The sequence below is a fragment of the Copidosoma floridanum genome, unplaced genomic scaffold, assembly GCF_036245765.1.
Source record: "Copidosoma floridanum isolate Cflo_tuat_1 unplaced genomic scaffold, Cflo_Japanese_pri ptg000035l, whole genome shotgun sequence".
Lineage (NCBI taxonomy): Eukaryota > Metazoa > Arthropoda > Insecta > Hymenoptera > Encyrtidae > Copidosoma > Copidosoma floridanum.
The window spans coordinates 365,376-387,749 of NW_028321912.1; the positions used below are offsets into that span (position 1 = coordinate 365,376).

The following is a 22,374-nucleotide window of genomic DNA, read 5'->3' on the forward strand; positions in this document are numbered from 1 at the left end:
CCTGAAAGCCGGAGTAATCGTAGATCCGTTACTAAAAAAAAAAACAAACCAGTATATCACCACTGATCCCTTATATTAGTAATTAATATTTCTCACAACTTGATTCCTTTCCTTACTTACTTGAAAATTCAGAAATAAGTATGTACATTAAATTTAAAACCACGTGTCTGCAATAGGGGGGTCCATATAAAATACAGTCTCTAAACCTCAAAAAGGAAAGATTTTTTACATGGATATTACAAGTAACTCAGTAAAACTAAAGTCTTTTCAGGAGCAGAAGGTGTGGTGGTGGTGGGGTAGGTCGGAACGTAGCTCGCTTTGATAGAGAGCAGCAACACATAGTAGTAGCGGTAACTCGGAAGTTTGAAACGTACCCTCTAAGTAGATTGGATTTCGAGCGGGAGATAGAAGATGGGTGAGGGTACGAGTTAGTGTCTATAACTCGCGTGCTGGTCGACGTCCTCTGGCGAAAGGACGTCCTGCAAGTTGGCCGGAACTCGGAAACAAGTCGCAATCGAGTCGTCATCGTCGCCGTACACGCTTCGTGACTGTGCCGACGACTTGTTTCCTCATGAATCAACGACGGTGTGTTAGTTGCCCCTTCGAATACCCCCTGCCCACCACCAACTCCCTCTTCTCGGGACAACGTCTTGCAATCAAATCTTTTCGCCGTCGTGAAGTTGTGGCTTGACTGTGCACGGACTTTCGATAGGATTTTGCGGTGATTTGTTTTTAAAGGGTTAAAGAGTTATTTCTGCGTGACTCACGGATATGTATAAAGATAACAAAGGTTTGTACGCTAATCGTCGGTGGGTGTTTGAAGTTGTATGGATAGATTATTGTAGATAAAGTCATTTATTTGAATTTTTTTTGTTTTTGGTACCATAATGACCAACAGAATTGTACCTATGGATGCAAATGTAACTAAAGTAACTACTAGTTTCCGTTATCTCTGCAGCTCTGCTTAAAGTAATTTTTTTTTTCTGCATGAAATATTGTCCAATTGCAAGTCCTTATGTACCATACTTGCAGGAGATGTCACTGTAAATAATTAATGAAAACACATGAAACTTCCTTCATGGTATTATATGATGAATTTTTTTATAAAAATGGTTTAGTTTTCTATCGAAAACTTGAGTCTTATCGGAAGTTTTAATGTCAAAGTCATGGATGGAAATTCTTCAAGTTAGAAGATATGGATAAAACTAAATTCTTATTGTTTTCAATTAAAATATATAGATGGGTGGTACAACTTAAGGAAGTTTTAGATTTTCAATAGTTTCAATGTGTAATTTCTAAAGTTACGATTTATAGAAAAGATACATTGAAAATTTTTATTAATAGTGGCAACACTAAATTGATAGATTTCTTTGAACCTTATCGTAAATAATGATGACATAGAGAAATACCTTAACTAAGTGGATAATGTTTGTCTGCATGAAACAGATAGACAATGAATTGTTTTGTAAGCTTGAAATTTCTTAAAATGTAAAAACTAAAGTTAAAAGGCATCCAAGTCCTTATACGATAAAAATAATTAGGAAAATTCATTTGGGTTAACAATTACAAATTATAACTGCACGTGTCCTACAACACTATTTTTCAAATAGTACTTATCAAGACAAATTAGCCGAACCGAATTGTGAGTCTACACTTTCTCGATCTAGAATGAACGAAAGACAAGGGAAAAGAGACAAGAGAGCCGGCTGTAGAAGATTCAAGCAGGGTCGGCTTATTTACTTGGACTACAACTCCCTTGACTACCAAGGCACACATGTATACACGCACAGCAAAGCAGATTTGGTTTGGTCTCTCGTTTATCACCACTTGTGGAGCCTCGCTCCTTCTCTGCTTCAACTTGCTAGCTTCTTTAATACTTAGCTTTCGGGGTCGTTTGTCTGTCGTGAACCTCTTTTGGTATACTTACTGACCCTCCGTGAACTGTCAGTACCAGAAAAGCTGTTTAGGTATAGATGTATATTTTTGTAATTGATGAAGTAAATTTATTATGAAAATTAATGTGTGCGCTTTCAACGGCATACGAGACTTTGACGAGTAAAAAAGAGTTTTTACAACAAAATTGCAAAAAAAAAATCACATAAGGTGAATGCCCCAACTATCGATCATTTTTCTTTATTTCTTAATATACATGTTTTCAATCATAAATGAATTGTTATTGGGGTACTAAAAAATCGTTTGTTTGGTACAAATCTACCTTGTTATTTATTGAAAATATATCCAAGGCCTATAAAAAGAAAAATAAAGCGATCGATAATTAGGTAATTTCGTCTGCTTGAGTGAGCGATAATTGGGACATTCACATTATGCAACGTAACGACTAATTCCAAGATATGTGAATTCTGTATGCATTAGCACTAGTGCTCACTTCTAATATCAAAAATAGTATAATCTTAACTTGAAAAGATAGTAACGGTGCGAAAAAACTCCAAAGAATAGTTATTTACGTAACAAGTGCGGAAAAGACGATTTCCCACACGAGTCGTGATTGACTCGCACAAGTGGCTGGAGTTGACGGAAACGAGTGCCAGTTGAGCACACGAGTGCGTAGTACGAGTGTGATTGCAAGGCACGAGTTACCGTCACCAGCCACGAGAGTGAGTCTATCACACGAGTGTGGAAAATCGTCCCTCACGAGTTGCGTACAAGATTTTTCGTAATAAGTGTGAGGAAAACAGTAAATAAGTTGATGATTCGCAAGGAAGGTTGTGCGGGGGACTGCAAAAATACCAAATGATCGTCCAAAAAAAAAGTTTTTTCCGCACTCGGGTGATTTTGGGAGGCTGGTACTTCCTCGGGCGAAAAAGCAGTTTTCCCATACTTGTTCGAAAAGTCTCCTTTACGAACCTCGTTACGGACCTCACCTTCAGCTCGGGCCGCTAACCTCTCGGTTCCCAAACAAAGACTTTTCAAACTCGTAGGAAAACCACCATTTCTCAGTTATAAACTACGGAATGAGGAATTAGTCAAACTTTTCTACATTACAAGTCAAACCTTATTTGTGCGATTTTAGTTAGTTTTTTCTTATAAATCATTAAAGTTACATGATTGTAAAATTTTTAAAAAATTTACGAATATTGAATACAAATTGCGAATAAAAATAATTGTTTGATACTTAAGCCGACTTTAACCAAGCGGATTTGAAAAATTACAACTTACATAAAACAGAACGAAGTGTTACGTTAAAGCTAATAAAATCAGGTTTATTGTATATATTATAATAGTTATAACGTGAATACTTTGTGAAGAATCACGTTTAGAAAGTATGAAGTAGTAATTGCTCTAGAAAACTAAACCACTGTATCTATTTTGAGCTACCTACCTCATGTATTTATTGAGTGATACAATTGAAGCAAGACAACAAAACACTTATTTTTAGTCAATAGAATATTTAAATATAATTAAATAATGTACATGGTTATTTATTTATACATAAATTTTTTTATTAGTGAACAAACATTTGTGAATCCTGTTTTCCGTACTGTAATAATCATGCTCTATACATACAATAACAAAATTCATGGCATAAAGTAGACTCACTAGTTTTTCCTCGGTTATAATTAATTACAAAAAAGTACACGTTCTATAAATAAATTAGTTCATAAATACCTAAATGCTGTATTTAACAATTAAAAATTATTAAAATACATAAAGTTAATGCCGTCATTACAGTATCCATACTTATTTTTTGCCAACTTTAGTTAGTAGCACAAAGTTGTAATCAACTTTGTTTAATCATACACTCTATAAGAATGAGTTTTATTTCTTAAAATATTCAAACTATTGTCATTAGACTTTTCATTTTCTTACCACTATAATCAATATGAAAATATATTGTACTTCAAATAATTATTGTGCTTTATATTACACACAAAAGGTTTTTTTCAATAATATTTTAATTTCACACAGACGCATACTATAAGAATGAATAATCATGAGCACGATTGAGAGGATGCTAATAATTCGTATTGAACGTAGATAATTAAGGTTAATTATTTTTCAGATTATAACAATTCATAGAGTTAAAATAATCTTAAATAATTTTAATGTGAAATAGTTTGCAATTAAAGAATGATTAAATAAAGTACTTAGGAGAAAAAGAATTCAGTCATTCTCAACGCGAAACCACGGTAATCTTAAGACAATGTGCTAACACAAAATTTTTAAGAACAAATTTATGGTAAAAATTATACTCAAGCTAACTATAACAGAAATCATGACCAGCGTAGTGTCTCAACTTTATGGTAGTTTCACGATAAAGTTACTGCAGTTCTTTTCTCCATACATAGATAAATCGTACCAGATGTCACTTGTTTCTAAAATAAGCATTACAAAAGAGTTTATCTTTAATACTTTAGTTTTTTAAATTGCACAAGCTAAAAAATCGAGTTTAATTCACCAAATCTATTTAATTCAACTACATACTACTTTATTTGTCTCTCAAATATGTGGATTCGTCGTAATTACTATGATAATGTGGGAACAATTATTTTTATATACATTTTGCGATATATCAAACTGTATATTAACTGCGTTAGTTTATATTATAAACTAGTTGAAATATTTCATGAGTACACAACGTTTAATTAACGTACAACTAGGAAACTTTTAAAACTTAAAAATGGGAAAACTAGAAACGCATTTTTTGTAAAAAATTTTCTATTACAATAAAAAAAGTCATTTTTATTTTTACTTCAGTATATAAGCTTCAACTATGTATAAATACATGACTCACATAATCAGGTCATTCGTTTTAACTTAAAAATAAAATCCCAAACAGTTTTTCATTAAAAACATGAAATTTGTACCAAACTACCATACATTCTAAAGTAACAAGAACTAGGTTCTGAACAACTTACCTTCTCGTGCATGTTCCTTTATTTTTTCATTATCTTTTTCTGCTTCTCTATTTCCTTTCGATTTAAGTAAGTAGTGTTGAACTTGTAGGCAGGTTCCCTTATAACGGTGTTTAAGCTTACTTCAAAAAGTTTTTTTACAGTAACTCAATATATTTTTTCCTTGATGTCATGTTTTATTATTTTTTTTATTGATGTAGAGACTAAGTGATAAGTTGTTAACTTTTACTAGATAAAGTGAACAAGTGGTATTTTTATATCAAAAGTAAGTAGACAAGTTCGAAAAAAGAAAAAAAAAATAGTAGTGCTCTTGAAGCTCGTGTGTAAGGTTGACTATGAAGTTTTTGAGGTAGCTGGTTATATTTTTTTTTAATATTGCATAGAGACAACATAAATTGTCCGTCAGATCAAGTCTATTTTTCAGTTTTGACACTTATAACTATGTTTAAAAATTCTCTTCCTTGTGGAGTGTTAACTATTTTGTTGATTTCAATGACGGTAACAGCTAGAACTGTAAGTGACATCTATCTATTCTACTTTTGCTGAATATTAATGACATTAATAGTACAAACATTTATTTTGCAGGCAAAGAATCTTGAAGCAAGTTTTTTTTTAAATTTATTAATTTCATCATTTTAATTGTTTAAGATTGTTAGTCACTTTTTCTGCAGGATGATAAATTGAGAGCATTACGTCAACAGTTCAATAATATCGCGTCAAATGTAAGGATGTCGATTAAAAATGCAATTGCAGTTTTAAACATAACCTTATGATTTTTTGCAGATGAAATGCAACCGGAAAAGTGTCAAACTTTTCAAATCATCAGATTGCTGGGTAGATAAATGATATATTTTCAACTAAAATCTTTTTCTATGGAATCAGTAAATTTAACTTGATGCTTTTAGCATGTCATGCCGAAGTACGCCTGTTCAAGAAAAAAACAAAGAAGAAACCTCGAATACATTAGAAGCGTGGCAATGGAACTGGAATCATGCAACCCTAGTTTCACTGAACACTGGGAAAGATCAAGGCGGAGAGCGTTAAGAGTTGCAAAAAAGAAACATAGTCATCGGGAGTGTAAGTACAATTTGAACATACAAATTTTTAGTTAGAATTAGCATGCCAAGTCTTGATGTTAGTGGCCATAAATTCACAAAAATTACATTATCCTAAGCCAGAAATTGATTGATATTAATTATGAGTAACAAACGAAAACTTGACATTGAAATACTGACTAAAGGTTGTAATTTATGCAAAAAATATGTAAGAAGGGGTAAGTCTAGTCCATCGGAACACATCGAACCTTTTATTATTATAGGTCTATGTAATTGTGATGGTTATTTAGTTTTAAAAAATTGTGTTTTTATGTAACTAAGTTTTTTACTTGCGCGTATCCGTTTCCATAATATCACAATGCAAATGAAAACTTTTAGTTACAGGTGGGGAAATTTGGATCGCCAAAAAAAATCCACCCCAGTCGATACCAATAAATCCGAGTGATATTATGTATGTGATCATGCCAAAAAATGTGAATAATTTGACCACATTTTTCAATCCGAAAAAGAAAGAATTTGTAAAGAAAATGAAAGTTTGGAAAAGTAAAATCCTCTAAGTTTTTTCTCTCTTAGGGACACAAGAGGATCCGTAAAATTTTTTTTGGTGTATCGTACCAGTGCAGTGATGCAGACGGAATTTTCCAGTTTCTTTCTTTGAAATTGTAAAAAACATGAATGAGTCATGTTTCATGATCTTGAAATAAAGCCTCTACTTACTTATTGAGTGAATTTTGTGTTGATTATATACTTTTCGTAGTATCTAAAGTGCAGTTACAAAGGCAAGTTACGCTTGAAGACAAATTAAGAATTATTATTTTTATATTATAAGTCATCGTACTCGATAAAGGCAATGAGTCATGCTCTTCCAAGCTGATAAGTACATAAGTTCCAAGAACAAACAACCATTCTGATGATAAAAGTCGTTTTCCAATAGTTATAATGTCACGAGTCTTGCTGGTCCACAGTTTACATTTGAATATAACCATTATTACTTTGAATTCAGTAGTTAGGATTGCTTCTACCAGTACCAATTATCTGGAGGATATTTCAAGTGTATCATCGAATTCTTAAGATTCAGCAGATACTTGATGAGATGAGTATTCATTGGACGTTGATTAAGGACAATGTTGGTAATGGGTGGGCAGGAAAATAAGATTTTTAAAAATATAATAGCTTTTCACATATGTACAGATACCATCGGTACTGACAACTCCAAACCTAGAACACATTTATTTACTGCATAAGACACAAAGGCCGTACTATGTAGTAAATGAAAGGGAGAATTCGTACTATGAACAAGCTCATAATTAATGTGCTTTGTAACCACACGTGGGCCGAGGAAATCCAAAGAGTATTGATCGCAAGCTCGTGTATGAGTGTGTATGCGACTCAGTAATTGGATTATCACTGTGGTCTATGTACTCAGAAGAAATAATCGACTAATCAATTGCAATGCTATACAGAGCATTGGGCAAAGGATTTCACGTACTTTGAAGCTGATAGTTTTGCCTTATCGTTCGCGATTTGTAACTTGTTGTTTTTATTTTATCATTGAAAAATCGCGTTCGCGAAAAATGGAAGATTTTTGAGCGCCGTTTATGTGCCTGATTTTTTAATACTAACGAGGTGTGGAATTATTATCATTTTCCCTTTCGTTTCAGATGTTAATCAGTAGGTACTTACCTTTATTCGCACTGCCAAAAGATACGTGACTTCCAAAGTTTGTAACACTTGTGTTTTACATGAGTAAATTTTGGGAAGCTTTTAAAATGCAAATTTAATCTGTGGATCAATTTTCCCTTTCGTTTCAGATGTTAATCAGTAGGTACTTACCTTTATTCGCACTGCCAAAAGATACGTGACTTCCAAAGTTTGTAACACTTGTGTTTTACATGAGTAAATTTTGGGAAGCTTTTAAAATGCAAATTTAATCTGTGGATCAATTTTCGTGTTTACACTTTTTTGACTCTAGTCAAAGTATCACAAAAGTATCACCGTTGTTTACGATATTTTATATTAAAGTCAAATCAATGCAATTAACACTCGTATACATAGCTAATTGAGCATAAATTACGAATGAGTGAATCATGTCAGAGAACAAGATGTTAGATGTTCAGATAGAGTCATTTTTTGAATAAATTTTAAATCGTCAAAGTATTTCTATCCTCTGTTTCAAAAAATTCAAGTCAGTTAATTACGACTTTTTTTAGAAATATAATTTACTAGCAGCCCCCCGTCTCGGCTTCGCCCGAGACTTACTAAATAAAACACCGTAGTGTGTTGACATGTAATGTGAAACATTTTTAGTTAGAAAATTTTACACACATTCCCGATACATCTCAGAACAAAAATCTTATTATTAAAAACATATTTTTTCGGAATCCATATAGTTTATTTGGTCAAATAATAAGGTGTAAAAATTCAAAAAAATAATTATGCTGAAAATTTATGCCATAAAATAACCGATGGCTATAAGAAGTTGTTGATTTAGTTTCTTCTGTGTAATTCACGAAAAGGGCTATTTTTTAAAGCTGTTAAGATTTTAAACCCCCAAAAAATTTATATTAAAAAAAAATTGTTTTTTCTTATATCTCACAATTTTATTACCAGAGCAACAAAGTCCTGGACCTTAAACCCATCATTTTTATTGCCACAAAAACACAAATACATTTTCTACTCATTAAAAAATCTGAAGTAGGATCTTTAACGATTTCAGAGATTGCTGTGAGGGTACAATGTACAGCTGATCTCTCACGTAATGGACTCTCAAGTTGACGATTTTGACGCTGCTGTTTCAATCTCGATAAATTTTCTGCGTCAGTTTCTTGACGCCTCAAATTGTATTCATTAGATACATTTGAGGTTTTCTTTCCAATATACCCTTTTGCGACTATTGGTATGCTTACGACTTTTATAACCCCTAAAGACTATTTTTAGTCAACTTTTTTAATTTTAATACATTTGTTGGCAAGATAGTTCGACGTTTGATGGCCCTAAAAAAGACCGGTGAGCTTCTTAAGATAACTCTTTCTTGACTGCAGTTAACAGCAATTGTGACTGCCTGGATACCTCAGGGTGATCTTCTCTGGCTTACTGTTAAAGACCCAGACTGATTAGGAGAAAAATTACAAAGTCCGAAGCTTTGGGGCTAGTTGTAGTGCTCTTTCCCAACGTCTCCCGGTATAACGTCGAAGACGTTGATGTCTAAAGCACCTTTTTTATTTGCAGATTCAGTTGTTTTAGTGATCTTAGATGAGGAGATTGGTTAGTGATACTTGTCCAGAGGAGGCTGTCCCGTTGGCTCAAGTTTTTTTTCTTTTATAGCTGTTATAGGTTTGCCCAGCGCAGACCTTGGAGAGGATCAGTGATTCCTGGTTGAATGCTTAAAGTCGAGAGGGTAGTATAGGGTCGTTGGTCACCGGGTTTTCCAGCCTTTCGAAGAACAACTCCGCAGGTGACGTCTGCCAGTGAATAGCTGACTTGGTTTAATAGTGCCCGTCTTTAGTTAATATAGTCTTTTAGTCGACGAATCGCTTCCGGAAATGGTAATAAAAATGTATTTGTTGGCAAGGTAGTTTACACTTAGGTGGCCCCTAAAATGAACCGATGAAACTGATGGTTAAGTAGGGAACGTAAATACTTATAATGGCCCTAAAAAGCGCCAGTGGTGAAACTTCCAGGCTATTCTTTATTATTATTCCTGATGATGAAGAGCTGGCTACGGGTTGCTTGATTCTTTCCCTGGGAGTCTCGATGTACGGAGACTGTGATGGAGGGAGGTACGCCGCTGACCAAAGAATATCTCGTCTCAGGTCGTTCCCCGGATAACCAACTGCTCAATTGTTCATCTTTAGACGGGAACATGTGGGTAAGCGCGTTGGGGAACGCGACGACCAAGAAGGTAGCCGTTGTGGCTTCCCATGCCTCTCAGAGCTGTTTTCCCTTGCTTACATTCGTAGCCACAAATTCTCTAACTTCACCAGGTGGGAAGGTGGAACTGCCACACAACTCTCAAGAGTTGGTGCAGATTATGGTCTGGCTAGATATGTCTCCTGGTAATTCTGGCAGAGACGGCATCGGTTGAAAGAAATATATTTTTCTTTGATTGCACTCATCGAGATTCAGGGTGAAGGGACACTTAGGTCCCTGCCCCTTTAGAGAAGAGTGTCGTCCGTAACCGGGATATCCTGCTGCAGGAGTATCACCAGCTTTCTCTGAACAGCTTGTTGAGCTGCCGAAGCTCGACTATACCTCTATCGATACGCTCCGGCTTATTATAACCACACTTATTTAATTATGTTGCAGGTAGCTTCGATTTTATGTCGACGCCACCTAGCGGATTTTACTGAACTAAAGTGAAAAGCTGGCGTATTTTTGCAAAACTTTGAGCTCATTTATTGCTATTGTTATTAAATTTTTTAAGATAAAAACTATACTAAAACCATCTAGGAAGTATCATGAATCAGTGTGCAAAATTTCAGCAAAATCGGTTCAGTAGTTTTCGTGGTTAGCGATTACAACGGTTTTAGCGACTTTGCTTTATATATTAGTAAGATTTGTCATCTCTTTTGACCATAATTGAGATCCTGTCCAAAAAATTGACTAGGAGTAAGTTTATCATCTAATGTTATAAACAAAAACTTTATTTTATTCAAATAATTATTCAATAAAAAAATCGAGTCTTTCGACAAAAGATATTTTCGACATGAACAAAAAGATGATTTCTCCGAGGTACTAAAATTTTTTGGTTATATAATGTCTATATTATTTCATTACGCATAGTTGTACGTATCAGAATATTCAGGTATTCATAAAAATTTATATATTTCATATTACAATATAAATTTCAATTGCAAATATTCTGTAAACATAATTTTATAAAGATTGTTAGAAAACACAACAGACATTATTGAAAAAAATTGATATTATAATGTGCACTCTTTGCTCAAGTGCAAAACATGTCTAGTATCAGAATCACCTAGTGCTTATATAAGCCAAGTGAACTATGATAAAATAGTGTAACTTATCGCAATCAAGATGTTGGTTCGAAGTATACTTGTTGCCATTTTCGCAACCGATAGTAAGTTAAATCAAAATTTTTTTTTTGAAATATTAATTAGAAAAATGGCTGTGATAAATAATAAATTCACAAAATTTTTCGACAGTGCATAGTTAATTGTTGATTCACATTAATCAAACTAATAAAAATTTAAATTTTTGTCTCACAATATAAGTGTCAAAGTGTTACATCTTAAGTTACGTTTAGTTTACGTCAGTAAATACTATTGTTTGATATGTCATCGATTGCAAATAAATAATCTAGATTCTAAAATTTTTGTTGTTTGCTAATGCTTTGTAAATAGTTCATATTGTTGTTTCAACAAAGTATGAATGAAAAATCAAGCACTCATTTGTCCAAATAACTAAATGATGAAACAATGATGGTTCAAATAGATCAAATTAAACCGGAAACGTTTGTTCGCAATGTTACAATTTTTCTCTTACTTGACACCATATAATGCCCAATTCAAATTCACTTTGAAACGGAAAATAGATAAGTTAGTTCTAATTCATCTGACATAAAACCTACGCTGATCAGTTTTATTTTCACGACATAAGCTTTAACTTCAAACTACTGTACTCCTTGACAACGCGCTATTTTCGATTCCAGTACACTTTTTAGCGTCCGTTCACGCGAACATCAGAAGAAAACGGCTGATTGGTGGTACCGATACCACAATCGAAGAGCATCCCTACCAAGTGGCCATCGAGTATGATCGTGAGGGAAGCGATTGCAATGGAGCCATAATATCGAAAAATTACGTTTTAACAGCTGCCCATTGCGTGCATAACATAGCGGGTGGCATAAAAATTCGCTCTGGGTCCTCGTTCAGAGAGGAAGGTGGTACCGTTCACGACGTAATCGACGTAATCGTACCCGAGTCGTATCGCACCAACGAGTTCGACAACACAGAGTCCGACATCGGCTTGGCCCGCGTGAATCCCCCATTCAGCTTCAGCGACACTTGCAGGCCGATCGATATAAATAAGGAGGTGGTGTCCAGTGACTACGAACCAAATGTAAAACCCGTTTTGACGGGCTGGGGTCACGTGGATCATAAATACACCAAGCCACACCAGTTGAAGGCTTTGACGATTCCCTGGCTCAGCAAGAGGTTGTGCAACGCGCTTTACCGGAAATTCGGTGGTTTGTACGAAGGTCAAATATGTGCTGGATACGTCGGAATGAGCCATAAGAATGCGTGCCCTGGCGATTCGGGGGCTCCTCTGGTGACGAATGGCGTACTAGTTGGCATTGTTATTTACGGCGAAGGCAACTGTGGACTTCTGGACTATCCAACTGTGTACACGGAAGTGGCTTACTTCCATGACTGGATCAACACCATGATGAACTCCACATTACGACAAAAGCGAGATTATTACGCGTATAACTGAATTATTTGTAATACATGTGAGCTAGACAATATTAAATTTATTGTAATGTATTTCGTGAGTCTTAATTATATTTCCAGTAAACACGTTTTCTTGAAATTTCTTGTAGATGTCTTATAGACTTCTAATGTCTATCTGTAAGATACCTTTGGGGAGTTTCGGAGGTAAAATTCCCCAAAGATGTCTTTCAGATGGACATTAGAATTCTATAAGACATCTACAAGAAATCTCAAGAAAATGTGATTACTGGGATTTTTTAACGTGGCTCATTCCATGTTTTTGTTTTGTTGTTTTTACCCACACATATCGAGGTTATCTTGAGTGAGAAATACATACATATCGACACGATGGCTCAGCGATAGAATTACAGTCCCGTCGATCACTGAGGTTAAGCAGCATTTGGCGCGGTTAGTACTTGGATGGGTTGACCGTTTAAGTCTCGCCGATTCGTCTCTGTTGTTTGCTTCGTGGGTTGATTGACTGTTTTTCTGTCTCTTGGACATCATGGGCGGGAGGTGTGCCAAATTTCTGATCCGTTATCTAAGTCTGCAGCTTAGACACCAGGAGCCGGACGTAAATCACTATAATAAAAATAAAAATACATACACATATATATACATCTTCATTAATAATCAACATTTAACACCACGTTTCAAGTAAGCACGTGGAAAAAAATTCAACAAGTTTTTGTGTAAAGCTTATATTAGTAAAACAAACCGTTGATTGGTAATTCCTTGTACCTAGTTATTTTGTTTTTAAGTTTGGTAATATACAATTTAAAGATCATTTTAATTAAAATAACGTAAATATTGTATGAATATCATTAAAACACAGAATTAATACGATTGAGTAGCTAGTGATCCATAGTATACACATAAATTCCAACGTGGCAGAGCAAAAAATTAATTCACCATTGACATGTGGCAGTTTAGTAAGTAGCTATGGAAAAAAGAAGAGACTTAAATAATAACCTTTTTGAGTATATGAGTCGTGAGGTGAAGGTAACGGAAAAGGGAGAAAGGCAGGTAAAAGAAAAGTCGAGAGGACATTGAAAGCTCCAGCTGGGGCTGGGGCCTCTTCTTGCCAGCGGTGAGCGTCAATTTTATTCCTATTGTCCGTTAGTTTGGACTTTTCTGTTATAACCCACTCCATTACTTGCTCTCTTTCTCTCACTTGTTTATTTTAATAAAGCAACAGGCTCTTTAATTTTTTTTCTTTTTTCATTGTAGTCTTCTTTTATGGTTTTCAGGTTGGTCCGTTGAAATTAGGTTGATTTTCATTTTTTTTCGTTCGTAGTTAGGTATATGTTAAGGCATACACACACAAATTCACGTAAATATATACGTACGTGTGTTTGACCTCCTCTATTAATATTTCTAGAGTAAAAGAAAATTGGCGAAAATGGTTTTAATTAATTCTATTATCTCCACTAATTGACCGAGTAATGCACTCTTGTGGCGTATGAGCTTTTTATAACGGGTCGTTAGTTACATTCATTAAAATAATATATTTTTCACAAAACTCTTATCAGTTGATTATCAAATAAATGACGTCTATAAGGCATTATTTACAATTTTAAAATCATTTACATTTTATTTTGATTTTTTATCATTTATTAAATTACTATCTAACTACAAGAAAAGAAACAAAAAACAATTAACTATCATTAAAAGGTGGGAATCTTTTGTAACAACAAAAATTGTTTCTTGAATAAAAACACATTTTTTAATTTTTTAAAAATCACAATTAAATTAAGTCACATCCAATAAAAACATTATTAACATAAAGAAACTTGTGTGTTGGAGATAAACTCATTCGTTGTGCACTTAGAACTGATGATTAAACACTAGATATGTTTTAATACCCACTAAATGTTTTATTTTAACATTTTGTACTTAAACAATTTTATTTCTATTCTCGTAAAAAACGCAAGACCTATAATAGAGCGCAATATAAAATCAAAGAAATCGTCAAAATCAAGGGCTTTCATTCCAGGTCGACTTCTCTCACGATATCAAAAGAAACGCGACGCCAGAAGTTTGGATTCCTTGGCCAACGTGCCACTTAATTTTTTTTTCTTCTTTCGTTTAGCTGGTTCGATTTTCTTTCAATTTATTTTAGTTCTTTTTTCCCCCTTTTGTTTCCCTCCATTCTTTCTAGTTTTGCACCTTTCAAAGGCTTCCACGTACTTCCTTGTACTACGGAATATTTTTTTTTAGTATTTAAAAAAAAATTCTTGTACTTAATATTATGTACTAGTGTTGGGAAAATTGAATGTTTTTATTGGTTGGCAAAATAATTTACTTACCTTTCGAAACTCTTTTTTATTTTATAATATGCATTTAGACTATAAGTTTTCCACTATAATTTTTAAATTTTGTAATAAACCTGCATCCAGTCGTTTTATGTAGTTTTGATTAAGGTACAGTCACCTATTATGAGACACTTTTGGGGTAGTTTTCTCTATTACAATTTATATATAGTCTCTATAAACTTATATTCGTTTAGTTTGTGTTTCATTAGGAGCGCTAGACTTTTCTAGACATTTTCATAATTTTTATTTTTAATTAGGACTTGAGAAAAAATGTTTACAAATAAATATTTCCATGCTGAAAAGACCCCTATTATGAAACAGCTGAAAAATTGATTTGGTTTGTCCTATTACGAGACAGCACTTATTCATGAGAAAACTCATGTTATTTAAACGTGTACTCGTGGACATGAAATAATATTAAGAGTATCAAGCATATTGCATGCAATTAAATCTATACATTTAATAAAAAAGTAATACTGACACCTTTTATTAGTGATATGATCGATTTAACCTTGTCTCATAATAGGAGTACCACATTTTTGAGGTTATGTTAGCAATTGTGAGACAGTACTTTACAAAAAAATTTTTTTTTTCCATATTATGGTGCTCAAAAGTAACAAAAATTTTTGTTGATTTATACAGATAATATTATAGTGATTCACAAACTAATTTTTTTGTATAGTTAAAGCCATAATTATTATTTATTAAGGGGATGTATCATAATAAGAGACGCTTTTAAAAGTACCTCATAATAGGTGACTGTACCTTACTTCAAACTCGTAAGGAGTTTGTTCATACTTTGTTTGGCTTCGTTTGATTACTAAAAATACTCCAACACTTTCTGAAATTTTGACAAGACTGTCCGCGAGTATGAATCTCTTTTTTTTTTTTTTTTTTTTTTTTTTTTTAATTGTTCTAAAAGTACTAAAATAAAACAATATTTAACCTTGAAATAATGGAAACCATATTTTTCTCGTATACGCCGAAAAACTCGACACCTTCTCATTTGGCGCAGCCTGAAAAATTGGAATCACAAATATCAGGAATTCTAGGATATCACGTAACCACACAAAAATCCACGCTGTCGAAGGATCGAACTTGGAAGGCTGAAAAAAAAAGAGTTCAGGTATCGCGTACCCTTCAATCAATTATGAACGCTTTCAATTACGGCACAGTAAACCCGAAAGAGCGCGGCCATCGAGTAATACGTGAAAATAATCAAGCCCCGGAATTATTATTTTTATCTCCCTTTCAAACGCGAGAATTCCACTCGACGTATCGGCAGCTTTATTATTTTCTGCTTCCTTTACCGATGCTTTCTCAGTTGTATGTGTTCGCGGTGGAAACATACGTCCGATATTTTAGCCCACAAAACAGTTTGTCACTGCGTTCGATGTGCTCGTCAATTAAACGGCTAGTATTTTTTTTTTTTTTTTTTTTTTTACTTGAAAAATGTCAATAGCTCGAGTTACACGGAGGCAATCGGTTAATTGGATTGTGTGTTTTAGGCATGGAACGATGGAGTCTCGTGTAAAACAAAATTCGTTATTTCAGCGAGCTTCCGCTCTTTTTTTCATTGGGATATCCATCAATAACTCGATTGTCTGGTCTTATTGTGTTAGGCTTTAAAAGAACTCTTCGACTGGATATTTTTTTATTGCCCTCTAGAAATTTCTTAAATTTTGAATTTACAAAAAAAAAATAATTCTTTTTAAAATTTTTTAGAGTTTAAAAATTAAAGAAACACTTTAAATTTTGTACCGAGTGTTGAAAATTTTTTTGACATGAGTGAAAAATATAAAATCTGGACGTCACGAGCAACATTATATTTGTAATATCGTATGCTCTTAATTACTTCTGTAATATTAGTTCATAACAGGATATTCTTTATTTCTCGATTTTCATTTAAATAAATTTGATGCAATGGTTTTCTTAGGAATTAAAAATTTTTTATAAGAATCATTCCTTTCAAAATAGTGGCATCTGCGATTGGGCTTGGTACAAGGTTTTCACCTTAGTAAACAATTTTTTAATTTGTACAGTTACGTAGTGAAATGATTCATCCAAACTCATCCAAGTTGTAATAAAATAAATTCAAGTAAACGAATAAATAAAAAATCTTCTGAAAGCTATTTAAAATAATTTTCTAAAACTAAAAATTTTTTTATATTCTTCACAACAAACAAACAAAAACAATGCTACAACTCCGTGCGGGTAGAATAATATCCTCTAGTCTACCAATCTTGAAAAATGGGAGCAACAACCGAGTCGAGCCACACGCACCACATCCATACAAATACCACTCGTGAACATCGACCTTCCCACTCCTCAGCAAACAAAACGACTTCCCTCTCGTTCTTTTTAAATCCGACCTCCCTCAACCCGTTGTAACTATGGGCGATCCTCCTCCTCTCCTTTCCCATCCATATTTATTTTCCAGCTAAAAACAGATGCCATTGTGAGTTTCACGTATCGGCACAACCCCCGCCCCAACACCAACCCTTACCATGGAAACGCTGAGATGCGCGATTCCCTGTTTTATGCGTGTATGTATTCATAACACAGCCATTATACGTACAGAGGGAAGGGCACATTTTACACGCTGGTTGCGGATTTTGAAAAGGGAGCTTGAATGAAAGCTTGTAACGCCGTCTCGCGCCTCTCGTGTGTGTGTGTGTGTGTGTACAATAGCCCGAAGCTGTACAATGGCTATCGACCTGTAATACAGTGCATATATGTACATACACCAAGCCCAGTTACCCATCAGACTGCCATGTGGATGTGGTATTTTAATTAGTCATGAGGTATATGTACGTGTATACGTATAGTGGATTTGTGTGTTGAAGTTTTTGCATCAAGTACGTATACAAAACTGTAGTATTGTTACGTGGTCGCGGATGGTTCGTACATACATATGCTATCTGCGGTGGAAGATAAACTATTATGTACTCGTCACTACTGATCACTGTGAGTCATGGATTGTAGATTTAAATGCATTTCTTAAAAAAAGTTTTATGAAAATTTAAAATGAAAATAGGTAAAAACCTTACGTGGTCGATGAATAAAGTTTGAGTTATTTTTATACATGAAAATAAAATGCAAATGATACATAAAGAGATGATAATTGGATCTTTTAAAAATTTTCCATACTTCACACTTATAACTTAAAAAAAAGACAATGACAACAAAATAATGCAGCAAAAAAATGATTCTCATAAGTATATACATTCTATAGTTATATCAGATCCCGTGGCCATGACATAAGTACAACTCCAACATACCACTGTTTATAACTTCAGTTTAAACGATGAAGGCAAAGATTGAGATTGGAATTGGAAAACCTTCCGATTCATGGTTTGATTAAGAAATTTAACTCAAAAACAATATTTTTGCACTTTTTTTCAGATTGACCGTGTCATCAAGGAGCACAATATTGAGACAAAAATCCTCCCCATTAGCCACTGCAACACGTTAGCGCATAATGCTCCCTATCGCTGACAAGTCCGATTCGATTATATCTCTTTAATCGCCCGTAACATGCACGTGTGCTGACTGTAAATTGCAAACGCCGGCTGTCGGGACGCTAACGAGCCGGAAAAGGCTGGCATGTTTGTTCGATCATCAATTGAGTGTTTGTCCAACCAACATCACCCCCCACCCGCCTCCCTTCTCGTCCTCCTCTTCAGATTGAGTGCACGTGGATTTTTCTTTCCTTTTTGTCCGGTTGAGTCCTCCTCCCAATGACCACCGCGTGCAGTACAAGGGCTCACGTGTCGAAAAAGGTGTTACAACTGTGTATAAAGTATGAAGTTACACAGTCGAGTCTTACTCTGTAGGTACTCTTTGGCGGCTATTCGATGCTTATTTCGCACATGTCACGAAATTTGGTCTGTACGTGATAACAACGATTTGATACAGGAAAATATGTTTGTTACTTTTAGTGAATTGTTTCAAGGGTTCGGGTGATTATTTATCAGTTAAGGTACTAATTCATTTGTTATTGTAATGTTAAAGAGGAAAATTTTACCCGTTCAAAGCTATTTTTCAATATTTTTTTTAATTGAAGTGAAAAAAACTTGTGTATCTCAAACGATTGTTTTTTTCTTAATTTCTAATGGAAAGTTTTTAACGACAGTGTCTGGTATTCTTTTTACTTGTTAATTGTGGCCTCAGGAGCGAAGAGTGAAGTGATTTTTATTTTTTCTCTCTTGAGCACGACAAGAATATAGCTCACTGTTTTCGGTCTATGGTGTTTTTTTGACAGAGGCTACCTGCATTCGCGTTATCGCTGCTTTATTTTTTCTTTACGTTGCTAAGTTTCTTTACAAAAAAAAAATAAACAACTTCTAGGGTTTATTGTCAGTTCAACACTTTCGGTGAATTGTGATTTCACTATTAAACGTCACAAAACAAAGATAACCATAACTCGCTACAAAAAAATATTTATGTAGTTAAAAGTTACCTACAATGATTCATATATGTATGTGTGTGTGTGTGTGTGTGTGTGTGTGTGTTTTCTGAGATCCATGTCCAATAGGCTCTGCATTGCTGTGTTACTCAGCACGTATATGATTCTGTTAGGTTTTTTTAACCCCTGGAATAATTATAAGTATGGTTAGCATGAAAAACATTTTCATCAATTGTCTGGACGAAAACGTCTAACAAATCCTGTAAAATTTTTCAACGTACAGTGTTATGTAAAAGCGTTCAATAAGCCAAAAAAGAAGGGTCGTGGAGTCCAAGGTCAAGTAGTTGGTGTGTTTGAGTAGTTCTCAACCTGTATGCTTTGACAGATAATGAATAATGTTTTCAGTTAATTGTAACTAAAATATTTTAAAAGTCTTATGATTAATTGATATCATAAGGAATCTTATGGAATTCCGATAAAACTTAACAATGTGGGAACAAGTTTATGGATTTACACTTACGCTAATAGCATGAAGAACCGTATAAGAATTAGGGTATTTCATAAACGACTCTAGGATGATCCGAAATTTCAATAAATTATTTAAAACGACATTGAAGCACAGAGTAGGTTTTTCCGGTAAATAATGTAATGCGGTTATCGCGCCTTGTCCGTTCATCACCAGAGATGCAATGGGTCCACTTGTATCTGCGTAGCCTTTTCGAAGAAGCCCCATAGTTGACTGTGTTTAAGGAATTACTCTGTACTCATTACCGGTCAGGCCCAACCGTTCCCTTCCCGGTGCCTGGCATGGTTCTCAAGGAATGTGGGGCAAGGGATAATCTGAAACCACACTGTTGTACAATTCCACAGAACATACTCACGTCGATAGGAACTTAAACCGGGGAAAAAACAACTTCGAAAAAATCTGTACACAACGGAATTCGAATACACGACCCCTACTAGAACTGTGTTGCGTTAATCATATGAATATATAGTGTGTGACTATGCATATTATTACAAGTGGGTATGGATAAAATGAAAAATTCGACATAAAATTTTGTTTGATTCTAAAAATGTTTTTATTGCATAAGCTTTATAGTAATAACAAGCATTTGAATAAAAATACTTCTTGGTATTTGTTTAAATTCAATGTCTGCTTCGGCAACCACAGTAAACTTTTTTCAATACATTTCTTTAAAATCTCAAGATTTTGAATTCTATCTCTGCTCAAAACGGCAAACACTTGTTGATGAAAGCGACGCAGCGAAACGGATCGCAGCAGGGTTCCTTGCTACACTGTAGATAAAAAAAACGGATAAGTTAATACAAAACATTACGGCTTGCATGTGAGACACGACCAATCTTCAAATTTCCAGAGTCAAAAGTGTCATTTAAATTGATAAAATTTCATTAATATCATATCCAAAATAAATTTACAAGATACGTAAGCCTTTAATGTGTTCTTTTTGTTAACTACTTCAAAATTTATACTAATTTTTATAGCATATATTACAACAAATTTTGCACGTAACTCGTGAAGACGTTTTCCCATACTCATGTGACCGCACTCGATGTAATTCGTACCATGTGATCAAACTCGTGTCACACAATTGTGAGATCGACTGCCATTTATTTCCGTCGACTTTGACCACTAGTATGCATTAATCTGAACTTTCAATTTTTTTTAAAATTTAAGTACAAAAAGATAATTATTCATTTGAGTATTATCTATTATACTTTAAGTTTCATGTGCTTTAAATAAATCTCACTTTGCACCCTTAAGGAGAAAAACATTATACAACATATGAATGCCAGTCATTATCTATAGGTACAGGGTACTTTGAAATATAGATATTAATGAAGCTTTGTCCCTTGCACACTATGGGTTCCAATCCCAATTTGTAACGATAAATTGGTCCTTTTATGACATTTGATTATAAAAAAAAATCAAATAGATGTTGTTTGAGTACAAATTTTTTAATCGATGAAATTATTAATAATTGGAATCATATTCTTAAAATATTTGATTATTAAAACAAAACAAAGTAAATGAAACAATCAAAAAGAACGTTATTTGAATATTTGATGACGCATGATTTTACTAGCTAAGAAATGTTTCAAAAATTGCTATTTTCGTGGGTCTAATACGGGGTCAAGACAATTCTGAAATTGATAATATTTTTTAAAAGGCTACTACTATTATGTTATCTTATCAATAAAAATAAATTTTGCAAAGTTGTAGCTTAAGAAAATCTTACGTAAAGTTTCATATTTTATGTATTACAAAGATTATAGAAGAGTTTGTTGATAATAAATATACCACGCATTTCTACATTAACGACATTATCTACATATTTATACTCTACAGAATTATAAAATTCTTGAACTATAAGCCGAATCGTGAGAATTATTTAAACTACCAATGCTAAAAATAAAAATTTACAAAAAAATGATCACACTGATGGTACTATATTATGTAAGCATTAATTCGATGTAGTACATTGAATTGAATTATGACGAAAAAATATTTTAAATAATATATCAAGAAAATTATTTAAGAAAAACCAGTAGACAGAGGGTGCTTGGGTACCCAAGAATGAAGTTGTACTTCCATCAAATTTATGGCAAACAATATAATTTTGAGTATAAAAGTACCTTCTATGAAACAATATTGTGTCCGAAGGTGGTGCAATAATCGTGGGACTGAGTATATCCACGTTGATTGGGTGTAATTTTAATTAATATTTAATGGGTTAACGATTATAAACAATATAAAATGGCACAATACAATGAAAATAATATATAGGCTGGCTAGTAAAAGAGTGTGCACTTTCATCGAATCTTCCGGTGATTTTAGAACAACATTCTACTGCCTACGCTGATTACATCTGTAACGTCACGCTCACATCCATCACATACGATCCCACACTTATTCCTCGTCCATATTTAATACCCAAAATATAATTGTTTACAGAAAATTGAAAAAAACCATCCTGTAGTATAGATTTCTTCAATAGGGTAGTATTACATGCCAGTGAATGTACCGTCAGAACGTTCATCACACATGGGTGTTTTTTTGACAGATATTATTGAAAGGTCAAACGTATATTGAAAAAGCATAAAAAATGCCCATGAAAATTGCAGCTCGTTTGGCTGTGCCATTATTTTATATATGTTACATTTAAAAAAATCAGGATTTAACATGTAACTTTACGAAAAAATAACATTAAATGACATTCATATGATTTGTAGGAATCATCGGGTGTATCG

At 33.8% G+C, this 22,374-nt stretch overlaps 1 protein-coding gene across 3 annotated transcripts in view; it reads left to right on the forward strand.

Moving 5' to 3' along the window:
• LOC106640888 (uncharacterized) overlaps positions 1–22,374 on the forward strand; it is a 176,973-nt gene that overhangs the window by 30,064 nt on the left and 124,535 nt on the right. The window lies entirely within an intron of this gene.